General features: G+C 47.4%; 1 non-coding gene across 1 annotated transcript; it reads left to right on the forward strand.

Annotated features, from left to right (window-relative positions):
- The first annotated feature begins 11,093 nt into the window (after window positions 1–11,093).
- On the forward strand, window positions 11,094–11,166 carry TRNAA-UGC. Its single transcript has one exon. It is a non-coding gene; the product is annotated as a tRNA-Ala (tRNA).
- The last annotated feature ends 1,016 nt before the right edge of the window (window positions 11,167–12,182 follow it).

A 12,182-nucleotide genomic window follows, 5' to 3' on the forward strand; every position in this document is an offset into this window, starting at 1 on the left:
GCTGCGGAGGTAGAAATCAAGAAGGAGCATCAAGTGTTGATGGTCAACAAGACCACTGGTTTCAAGAAAAAGGGCAAAGGGAAGAAGAAGGGGAACTTCAAGAAGAACGGCAAACAAGTTGCTGCTCAAGAGAAGAAAACCAAGTCTGGACCTAAGCCTGAAACTGAGTGCTTCTACTGCAAGCAGACTGGTCACTGGAAGCGGAACTGCCCCAAGTATTTGGTGGATAAGAAGGATGGCAAGGTGAACAAAGGTATATGTGATATACATGTTATTGATGTGTACCTTATTAGAGCTCGCAGTAGCACCTGGGTATTTGATACTGGTTCTGTTGCTAATATTTGCAACTCGAAATAGGGACTACGGATTAAGCGAACACTAGCAAAGGACGAGGTGACGATGCGCGTGGGAAATGGTTCCAAAGTCGATGTGATCGCGGTCGGCACGCTACCTCTACATCTACCTTCGGGATTAGTATTAGACCTAAATAATTGTTATTTGGTGCCAGCGTTGAGCATGAACATTATATCTGGATCTTGTTTGATGCGAGACGGTTATTCATTTAAATCAGAGAATAATGGTTGTTCTATTTATATGAGTAATATCTTTTATGGTCATGCACCCTTGAAGAGTGGTCTATTCTTGTTGAATCTCGATAGTAGTAACACACATATTCATAATGTTGAAGCCAAAAGATGCAGGGTTGATAATGATAGTGCAACTTATTTGTGGCACTGCCGTTTAGGTCATATCGGTGTAAAGCGCATGAAGAAACTCCATACTGATGGGCTTTTGGAACCACTTGATTATGAATCGCTTGGTACTTGCGAACCGTGCCTCATGGGCAAGATGACTAAAACACCGTTCTCCGGTACTATGTAGAGAGCAACAGATTTGTTGGAAATCATACATACAGATGTATGTGGTCCGATGAATATTGAAGCTCGTGGCGGATATCGTTATTTTCTCACCTTCACAGATGATTTAAGCAGATACGGGTATATCTACTTAATGAAACATAAGTCTGAAACATTTGAAAAGTTCAAAGAATTTCAGAGTGAAGTGGAAAATCATCATAACAAGAAAATAAAGTTTCTACGATCTGATCGTGGAGGAGAATATTTGAGTTACGAGTTTGGTGTACATTTGAAACAATGCGGAATAGTTTCGCAGCTCACGCCACCCGGAACACCACAGCGTAATGGTGTGTCCGAACGTCGTAATCGTACTTTACTAGATATGGTGCGATCTATGATGTCTCTTACAGATTTACCGCTATCATTTTGGGGTTACGCTTTAGAGACGGCCGCATTCACGTTAAATAGGGCACCATCAAAATCCTTTGAGACGACGCCTTATGAACTATGGTTTGGCAAGAAACCAAAGTTGTCGTTTCTTAAAGTTTGGGGCTGCGATGCTTATGTGAAAAAGCTTCAACCTGATAAGCTCGAACCCAAATCGGAGAAATGTGTCCTCATAGGATACCCAAAGGAGACTGTTGGGTACACCTTCTATCACAGATCCGAAGGCAAGACATTCGTTGCTAAGAATGGATCCTTTCTAGAGAAGGAGTTTCTCTCGAAAGAAGTGAGTGGGAGGAAAGTAGAACTTGACGAGGTAACTGTACCTAGTCCCTTATTGGAAAGTAGTGCATCACAGAAAACTGTTTCAGTGACACCTACACCAGTTAGTGAGGAAGCTAATGATGATGATCATGAAACTTTAGATCAAGATACTACTGAACCTCGTAGATCAACCAGAGTGAGATCCGCACCAGAGTGGTACGGTAATCCTGTTCTGGAAGTCATGCTACTAGATCATGATGAACCTACGAACTATGAAGAAGCGATGGTGAGCCCAGATTCCGCAAAATGGCTTGAAGCCATGAAATCTGAGATGGGATCCATGTATGAGAACAAAGTATGGACTTTGGTTGACTTGCCCGCTGATCGGCAAGCAATTGAGAATAAATGGATCTTCAAGAAGAAGACTGACGCTGATGGTAATATTACTGTCTACAAAGCTCGACTTGTCGCAAAAGGTTTTTGGCAAGTTCAAGGGATTGACTACGATGAGACCTTCTCACCCGTAGCGATGCTTAAGTCTGTCCGAATCATGTTAGCAATTTCCGCATATTATGATTATGAAATTTGGCAGATGGATGTCAAAACTGCGTTCCTGAATGGATTTCTGGAAGAAGAGTTGTATATGATGCAACCAGAAGGTTTTGTCGATCCAAAGGGAGTTAACAAAGTGTGCAAGCTCCAGCGATCCATTTATGGACTGGTGCAAGCCTCTCGGAGTTGGAATAAACGCTTTGATAGTGTGATCAAAGCATTTGGTTTTATACAGACTTTTGGAGAAGCCTGTATTTACAAGAAAGTGAGTGGGAGCTCTGTAGCATTTCTGATATTATATGTGGATGACATATTACTGATTGGAAATGATATAGAATTTCTGGATAGCATAAAGGGATACTTGAATAAGAGTTTTTCAATGAAAGACCTCGGTGAAGATGCTTACATATTAGGCATAAAGATTTATAGAGATAGATCAAGACGCCTAACTGGACTTTCACAAAGCACATACCTTGACAAGATTTTGAAAAAGTTCAAAATGGATCAAGCAAAGAAAGGGTTCTTGCCTGTGTTACAAGGTGTGAAGTTGAGTAAGACTCAATGCTCGACCACTGCAGAAGATAGAGAGAAAATGAAAGATGTTCCCTATGCTTCAGCCATAGGCTCTATCATGTATGCAATGCTGTGTACCAGACCTGATGTGTGCCTTGCTATAAGTTTAGCAGGGAGGTACCAAAGTAATCTAGGAGTGGATCACTGGACGACGGTCAAGAACATCCTGAAATACCTGAAAAGGACTAAGGATATGTTTCTCATATATGGAGGTGACAAAGAGCTCATCGTAAATGGTTACGTTGATGCAATCTTTGACACTGATCCGGACGATTCTAAATCGCAAACCGGATACGTGTTTACATTAAACGGTGGAGCTGTTAGTTGGTGCAGTTCTAAACAAAGCGTCGTAGCGGGATCTACATGTGAAGCGGAGTACATAGCTGCTTCGGAAGCAGCAAATGAAGGAGTCTGGATGAAGGAGTTCATATCCGATCTAGGTGTCATACCTAGTGCATCGGGTCCAATGAAAATCTTTTGTGACAATACTGGTGCAATTGCCTTGGCAAAGGAATCCAGATTTCACAAGAGAACCAAGCACATCAAGAGACGCTTCAATTCCATCCGGGATCTAGTCCAGGTGGGAGACATAGAGATTTGCAAGATACATACGGATCTGAATGTAGCAGACCCGTTGACTAAGCCTCTTCCACGAGCAAAACATGATCAGCACCAAGACTCCATGGGTGTTAGAATCATTACTGTGTAATCTAGATTATTGACTCTAGTGCAAGTGGGAGACTGAAGGAAATATGCCCTAGAGGCAATAATAAAGTTATTATTTATTTCCTTATATTATGATAAATGTTTATTATTCATGCTAGAATTGTATTAACCGGAAACATAATACATGTGTGAATACATAGACAAACAGAGTGTCACTAGTATGCCTCTACTTGACTAGCTCGTTAATCAAAGATGGTTATGTTTCCTAACCATGAACAAAGAGTTGTTATTTGATTAACAAGGTCACATCATTAGTTGAATGATCTGATTGACATGACCCATTCCATTAGCTTAGCACCCGATCGTTTAGTATGTTGCTATTGCTTTCTTCATGACTTATACATGTTCCTATGACTATGAGATTATGCAACTCCCGTTTGCCGGAGGAACACTTTGGGTGCTACCAAACGTCACAACGTAACTGGGTGATTATAAAGGAGCATTACAGGTGTCTCCAAAGGTACATGTTGGGTTGGCGTATTTCGAGATTAGGATTTGTCACTCCGATTGTCGGAGAGGTATCTCTGGGCCCTCTCGATAATGCACATCACATAAGCCTTGCAAGCATTACAACTAATATGTTAGTTGTGAGATGATGTATTACGGAACGAGTAAAGAGACTTGCCAGTAACGAGATTGAACTAGGTATTGGATACCGACGATCGAATCTCGGGCAAGTAACATACCGATGACAAAAGGAACAACGTATGTTGTTATGCGGTCTAACCGATAAAGATCTTCGTAGAATATGTAGGAGACAATATGGGAATCCAGGTCCCGCTATTGGTTATTGACCGGAGACGTGTCTCGGTCATGTCTACATTGTTCCCGAACCGTAGGGTCCGCACGCTTAAAGTTACGATGACAGTTATTATGAGTTTTATGCACCGAAGTTAGTTCGGAGTCCCGGATGTGATCACGGACATGACGAGGAGTCTCGGAATGGTCGAGACATAAAGATTGATATATTGGATGACTGTATTCGGACACCGGAAGGGTTCCGGAGAAGTTTCGGATAAAACCAGAGTACCGGAGGGGTTACCGGAACCCCCCGGGGGGTTAATGGGCCTTATGGGCCTAATGTGGAGAAGAGGAAGGGGCTGCCATGGCAGGCCGCGCGCCCCCTCTCCCCCTAGTCCGAATTGGACAAGGAGGGAGGGGCGGCGCCCCCCCTTTCCTATTCTCCCTCCACCTCTCCTAGTTGGACAAGGAACGGGGAGGGGAGTCCTACTCCCGGTAGGAGTAGGACTCCTCCTGCGCCCTCCTCTAGGCCGGCGCACCACCCCCCCTTGGATCCTTTATATACGGAGGCAAGGGGGGCACCCTAGGACACACAAGTTGATCCTCGTGATCGTTCCTTAGCCGTGTGCGGTGCCCCCTGCCACCATATTCCACCTCGTTCATATCGTTGTAGTGCTTAGGCGAAGCCCTGCGTCAGTGGAACATCATCATCGTCACCACGCCGTTGTGCTGACGGAACTCATCCCCGAAGCTTTGCTGGATCAGAGCCCGGGGAGCGTCATCGAGCTGTACGCGTGCTAAGAACTCGGAGGTGCCGGAGTAACGGTGCTTTGATTGGTCGGATCGGGAAGAAGACGTACGACTACTTCCTCTACATTGTGTCAACGCTTCCGTTGCGATCTACAAGGGTACGTAGATCATACTCTCCCCTCTCGTTGCTATGCATCACCATGATCTTGCGTGTGCGTAGGAAATTTTTTGAAATTACTGCGTTCCCCAACAAAAACAACAAAGGCAATAAATACTAAGACTACGGTCGACTGCCCGCAGTCCACCATAGTCTCGGGGACTACACCCAGTGGGTGCACTTTGCGTGCCCCCACCGGTTCTGATCCCACTCGACCGGCCCGCCGAAGTCGAGTCCAAAAAAAAGGCAGAAAGAGAGAAAGTAGAACTCAGACTACAGTCGACTGCCTGCAGTCCACCGTAGTCTCGGGGACTACACCCAGTGGGTGCACTTAGCGTGCCCCCGCCGGTTCTGATCCCACTCAACCAGACCGAGTGGAAGAGACAAATTACCAGTTTGGTTTATACATTCAGCAAAATACAAAGACTACAGTCGACTTCCAGTAGTCCACCGTAGTCTCGGGGACTACACCTAGTGGGTGCACTCAGCGTGCCCCCACTAGTCCAAAAATTCAATCGACGCACCCAGTGGGTGTACAGATGCAAAGTTTTTCGAAAAGAATCTTCAGGTAGCATATCCTAACAGAACAAGCGGCGACCAACTAACCTGAACGTTGCTCTGGAGAGCTGAGCTGGCATCATAGGCGGCTTGGCTGGCGTCCCGCACCGTCTTCATCTTCTCCATCATAATGCCCGCCTGGCGTATGGCTTCCCTAGCAGCATTCACCTCGTCCTCTGGGACATGATGGGTAGCAAAAACTGAAGGCGGGTCGACAGAGGCCCGAGCAATCGACGAAGAAGGCAAGGCACTCGACAGTGGCTCGGCGAAGGTAACAGAACCCTGATTGACGTTGCCAGTGTCCTGAACGACTGGTTCCGCCCTCGGCGTCGACTGTAGCGCCTCACTTACAGGAGCTCGCCTATTCTTCCTCGTCAAAGGCCTCTCGGGCTCTTCATCATCATCAGGGAGGTCAATAATGTTGGGAGATGTGCAAAGTTCAATTTCCAAAATCACGTCACCCAATGATGCACATTGCAGTTGAATCGACCGAATAAAGATAGTATGGCAGAAATCATACCCGGATTAGAAGTGACCGCATCCTCCATCACCTCATCATCATCCCTGTAAGCTGAGGTCCCGGAAATGGCAGCGCTGACAATTCCAAAGTTCGTCCAGTTAAAACAAGAAAAACAAACAGTGCGGAGCGTCGAGTGAATACAAAGAGAGACACTCACGCGGAGGCGACGGGGATATCAATCTTGATCTTCGGCAACGCCTTCCGAGTCCTCGGCTCTGAAACTTTGGGGTGCTTTGGCGCCTTCTCAGTCGGGGTTGGTGAAGAGATCCGAGGACGCTTCGAAGACTGACCAGCCTGAGCAGTTGCCTTGTCGCGGGCACTCGGCCGTTCTTGGTCAAGCTTGGATCGCCTCTCCCTGCGAGGGGGCGACTTGACTTCTTCTCCATCACTTGAGTCGTCGCTTCCTCCATCCCCTTCACCATCGGAAGTCCACTCGCCACTGTCGCCGCCACTCGCCTCACCTTCCAGAACTTGCTCTTGCTCCCCGTTGGGCATTGAATGCATTTCAATAATGGCCTAAAAGAAAGCAAGGAGAGCAAAGTCAGTCGACGCAATATAGGCAGCTGCGCGAGTGAATTCAGATTACAAGCAAAAAACTCAGAATCAGACCTACTCTGGTGCATGAGACTGGTCGAATGGGGGAACTCTCCTGGCTCCCTTGGGATTGTCCTTGTTCCCGGTAATGCCCGACGGCCACTTCTCCAGTGTGTCGTCGTCGACCTCCTCCAGATGGATCCGAGTGGAGTCTTCAAGACCCGAATACATCCACATCGGATGGTCTCGAGCTTGAAGAGGCTGGATGCGCCGCTGAAGGAAGACCTCCAAGAGATCCATACCAGTGACCCCGTCACGAATAAGCTGGACCACTCGATCGACCAACACCTTCACGTGCGTCTTCTCTTCCGGGAGCACCTTCAAAGGGGAGGGTTTCTCCACTCGGTCCATGGTAAAGGGAGGGAGGCCAGTCGATTCCCCTGGCGTCGACTGGTCTTTACAGTAAAACCAGGTCGACTGCCATCCGCGAACTGAGTCAGGAAGAATCATGGCCGGAAAGGAGCTTTTCCCTCTCGTCTGGATGCCAAGGCCCCCACACATTTGGATCACTTGGGTCCTCTCGTCACTCGGATTAGCCTTTTTCACTGTCTGGGAGCGACAAGTGAAAATATGCTTGAAAAGACCCCAGTGAGGCCGGCAACCCAGGAAATTCTCACACAAAGAAATGAAAGTGGCGCGATAAACGATTGATTTGGGGGTAAAATGGTGGAGTTGTGCCCCAAAGAAGTTCAGGAACCCTCGAAAGAAAGGGTGAGGAGGCAAGGAAAATCCACGGTCGACGTGGGTGGCAAGAAGGACACGCTCACCCTCCCGAGGTTGCGGCTCAGATTCCTTCCCCGGAAGCCGCGCCGAGTCGTAGGGGATCGGCCCCCCTTCGGCCAGGTCGTCGAGGTCTTCTTGGGTAATCCTCGAGTGGATCCAGTCGCCCTGGATCCAGCCCTTCGGCAGGCCAGTCCGCGAGGAAGATCCGCCCCGGCTGGTCGCCTTCCCCTTTGACCTTGCCGTCGCCTTCTTTGCCCGCTCCAGAGCCGCCGTCTTCTCCTTCCCCATTGTCGCCGGCGAGACGCGTACGGAGCGGTGATGTTGTGGCAAGAACGAGCGCAGCGGAGGGGTGTGAAGAGGAGAAGAGGAAATGGGAACGCACTGTTCGGGAGACTCCGGCGCAACGCCTTATATGAGGCCGCTTCCGAGTGGCTGACGGGTAGGCCCAGGTAGCTCTGTCAAATCCTGTAACGATCGCGCATGTGATACGTGGCAAAAAAGGCGGCGCGGGGATTGAGGCGGCTCTGCTCTATCCCATCCGATTACTGCAGCCTCCTCCGTCCCGCGCGCTTCCTAAAATTCGGATCCCACGAAATCTGCGGGCAGCAAACAACTTGTCAGACCAAAGATCTCCTCCGCACCGTCACTCGAAGCCTTACAAGTAAATAAATTCACTCGACGAAGAATTAAGAATGGATCAAGGCGACTGAAAAGGAAGTTGCTGTCATCACTCAGGTCCGTTGATCCGAAACAAGATATGCTCACGGCATGAAAAATGAGTCGGAGAAGTTCTCAACTCCTTCCCCACTCAAACCTCGATCCATTCGGGGGCTAATGATGAAGCTATGTACCTAGGGTAGGGTCATGGACCTGTCCCAACTGCCCTACCCAAGGACATCTCTAGAAGAAATCACCTTTCAATCGACTTGGAGGTGTTCCACTCAACAGACTCGAAGACACTCGACCAAGAAGCAATCACTCGACCAAGATCCAACCACTCGACGGCCAGGAGACCTAAAGTCACTCCGCACGCTAACGGTCGGTCATTAAATAGCTTTTATGGTCATCATAGCACTTTATTACTAGCGTTACCAGTAACGCCCCGCCTTAATGTACATTGAGCCCTTTGTAACGTGGGCTGGCCGGGGTCCTGGCGCACTCTATATAAGCCACCCCCCTCCTCCGAGACAAGGGTTCGCACCTCTGTAACTCATACTCACATAATCCAGTCGACCGCCTCCGGGCTCTGAGACGTAGGGCTATTACTTCCTTCGAGAAGGGTCTGAACTCGTAAACCTTGTGTGCTTACAACTTCTCCATAGCTAAGATCTTACCTCTCCATACTTACCCCCCTACACTACTGTCAGACTTAGAACCACGGCAGGAAGAGTTAGAGATTCCCTTATAGAACATCTAATATAATCCGGTGTATTGGAGTTACAGTCAGCAGTGGTCCTGGATTATTTTTGTGCGTTGCTTGCTTAGTTATTATGCATACTTGTGCTATTGCGTGTTGCGTAGGAAGAATGTTAGGACAGTTCGGCCGTTGAAGCTTCGAAAGGGTCAATGTGACCAGCTGGCCAGCGTTCGATATGCCCCCCGGCCGTAACCCCGTTCCGACCGTCCGGTGCGATGTTGGCTGCAAGCGCAACGAAATTGGAAAGGAATCGAAGAATCTAGCGTGAAAGGTTAGCACCACACTCTATCGTCCGTTGCTCCATCAACCAACTATACAAGGAAGGAATCATACAGAAAGGGGACAAACCAACGGACGGACAGCTTGGTCTTCCTGCTGTACTGAAAGATACCACGCCGCACTACTGTTGACAGTAACCGGCTAGCTTGGTCGTGAAAGGTACATCGGCGGTAGGAAGACCGCAGAATCTGGACTGCATTTCATGTTAATGAAACGCATGAGAGATTCAAGTCAACAAGAAAATAAGCTAATAGCATGGAATCTAGGCATGCATGCCCTGAACACAAATTTCCCTGATAATAATAGGCATTTCTGCAATCATTTCCTGAGCATTAGTATGTTTTGGTCTGTTATATCTTTGTATTCCCAGTAGCATATAGTAGCACGAAGTTTAACACTATGAGGCTGGCACTATCAGTACAAAGCGGCTGGTTTGCTTATCAGCCGCCAGCAGTGGTTATCGAGGAAGCAGTGTGTGACCCCATGGGCCATGGGAGCCCCCAGCAGCACCAACACTGACAATCCTTTGCCACTGTTGTTTCCTTAATCAGGAGGGGCAAGAAATTGCCAAAAAGCACGATCGCTTCAGCCCCTACTGGTCGGCCTAGCAGCTTAGCTTTCCCAAACGCTTGTGCATGCAGATCGATCGATCAGTCTAAAGAAATCAGGATGGAAGCAGCAGCTCCTCGAATTGACCTCCACTGACTCCCCACGGCTGCACTCTGATGGCAAAAGGGGCCGTCTCCATGTTGTAAAGAAAAGCGATCGCCCAAAGCGCGGCAAAAAGCATGGAGATACGATCGATGGATCGATCGATCGTAGATTACATTACAGGTCGATGGATCCATCGAGCCATCATGCATGCATTCATGCGTGCGTGCGCGGGGGCTCCACCCCGCGGATAAGGACGGGTTATCATTTCATGTAATGCTTGCGATTAGAGTATGCGCATGGCCTTTTTCGTTGGTTAGGGTTTGTGCGTTCCAGTGGAAAGCAAAGCATCGCTGCTGATAAACAAGTAGGCAACGCGAAAAGGCTCTCGTAATTGCGTCCCCGACAGTGCGTGGTGGGCTTAGGTCCCCGGCTTGGTTAGCCGTTGCCGTTTTCGTGTCACTGCCGACTCAGCTCATGAGCTGAGACCGCCTCGCTTTGTGCGTGGACGTACCTAGACGGCCTTGTTTTTGGCCATGCCTCGTCCTCATGGCATGGGACGCACCAACTGCGGCGCTGATGGGTTGGGTTTAGGGTCTAAGATATTTCTTTGCCATTGTTATGCTAAGCAAACTGTGTCGGGGGCTAGGACCAGGACCGGCCGCTCCAGCAGTCTTGGCTTTTCGGCGTCTGAGGTCTGACTCCGAGCTATATATCTAGTGTGAGGATGTCCCCGGAGATGCGGGGTCTGTATGGCTAGGTATCTGTTTGGTGGTAGCATGAGTGCATTTTTTTTCTGAGGCGAGCGAAACGACTAAACTAGCAGTACTTGGAGATTGGAGCTCCATCATTTGGAGGGGAGGTTGTCTCTCCGAAGTTCTGTAGGCCTCAACCAACCCTTTACCAGAGAGTGGAAAGCACAAATTTCAGTGAGATTCTTGACTTCCGACTTTCAGTTTCTGTCTTGGTACAATCTTCATACTCCGGAGTTGACCAAAGTGACCAATCTTCCAAGTAGTCAAGTTCTGTTTTGAAATGTGTATGGCACGCGATTCTGCCGCTGGACCTTGAGGTGCGCCCGATACTGCCTCCAACTCTGAGCTCACTAGGAAGAATTCGAAAACTAGCTAGCCTCTTCTAGTATTATCACAAAGTTCCTTTGTAGCTCAGGCTACATGGAACCTTTTATTATTGAGCATATATTTATCGTGAAATTAACTACGTCAAACTGTGTGACAGTGACCATTTTCTTTTTATATAGCTTAGTTTTCAAAATTAAACGCACTAGGGGATGTAGCTCAAATGGTAGAGCGCTTGTTTTGCATGCGAGAGGCACGGGGTTCGATCCCCCGCATCTCCATGTTTTGTCTCTAATTTTGCATTCTCTCAGAGGTATAGTCTTTTTTTAGGGGTTCTCAGAGGTATAATCTCTTTTTTTTTATCATTCTCAGAGGTATAGTCGTCTCTTCGTTTCAGGTTTTTTTTGTTCAAGAATCGTCTCTTTCGTTTCAGGTTTACATTGAAAGCCCGGTGTGGATCATATTCGACCCCTCTTTTCTTGTAGTACATCTTTAACCTACCTTCAAAGCCCAATGAACAATATTCAGGAGCTCCTATTCAGCGCTTCAGGCGCGAGGGAAGTTCCCCGGCGCCCACGCGCCAGCGATGGTGGGACGGCCCATATACATGATCGCATTTGATAAAAAAAAAGAAAAAAAAAGTAAATGGGAAAAAAGGAAAAAACAAAAAATTCATGAATTCAAAAAAGTTCATGGATTTTTAAAAAGAGGTTAATGAATTTGAAAAAAACTTGATCAATCAAATTTGAAAAAAGTTCACCAATTTTAAAAAAAATCATCGAATTTGAAGAAAGTTCATCAAATTTGAAAAAAAGTTCATCCATTTCAAAAAAAATTCATCGAATTTGCCAGAACCTTCTATAAAATTCTTCGATTTTGCACAAAAAAGAAATAATAAGAAAAGTAAAGAAAGAAGAAAAGAGAGAAGTTGTCACAACAAGTGTTGTGGTCGGGTTGTTAGTGCAGTTTATTGGGGACAGGAGATGCCTGGTTGGACTCTCCACATGTGCGTTAGTTTTTTCTGTTTAGATATAAATGGAGAAAAATAGCTAAACGGGTCAGCCCAGCTTGGAGGACTTCAGGCGCCCGTTTGCAAAATGCACAGTAACGAATGCCTGAAGCGCCAAATAGGAAGCGCCATCATATTCAGCCCCTGCTTTCTTATAGGCCATCTTTTGTTGGGCCTAGTTCTGCTGTGTCCTTAAGTGCACGGCCCATATTAGAAATTAGGCTGACCTCTCGCTCGGATCCTTATCCTCCTCTCCATCATTACTTAGCCCCTCCTGTTTTAAATACA

This window comes from Triticum dicoccoides, chromosome 6A (genome assembly GCF_002162155.2).
Source record: "Triticum dicoccoides isolate Atlit2015 ecotype Zavitan chromosome 6A, WEW_v2.0, whole genome shotgun sequence".
NCBI classification, from domain to species: Eukaryota; Viridiplantae; Streptophyta; class Magnoliopsida; order Poales; family Poaceae; genus Triticum; species Triticum dicoccoides.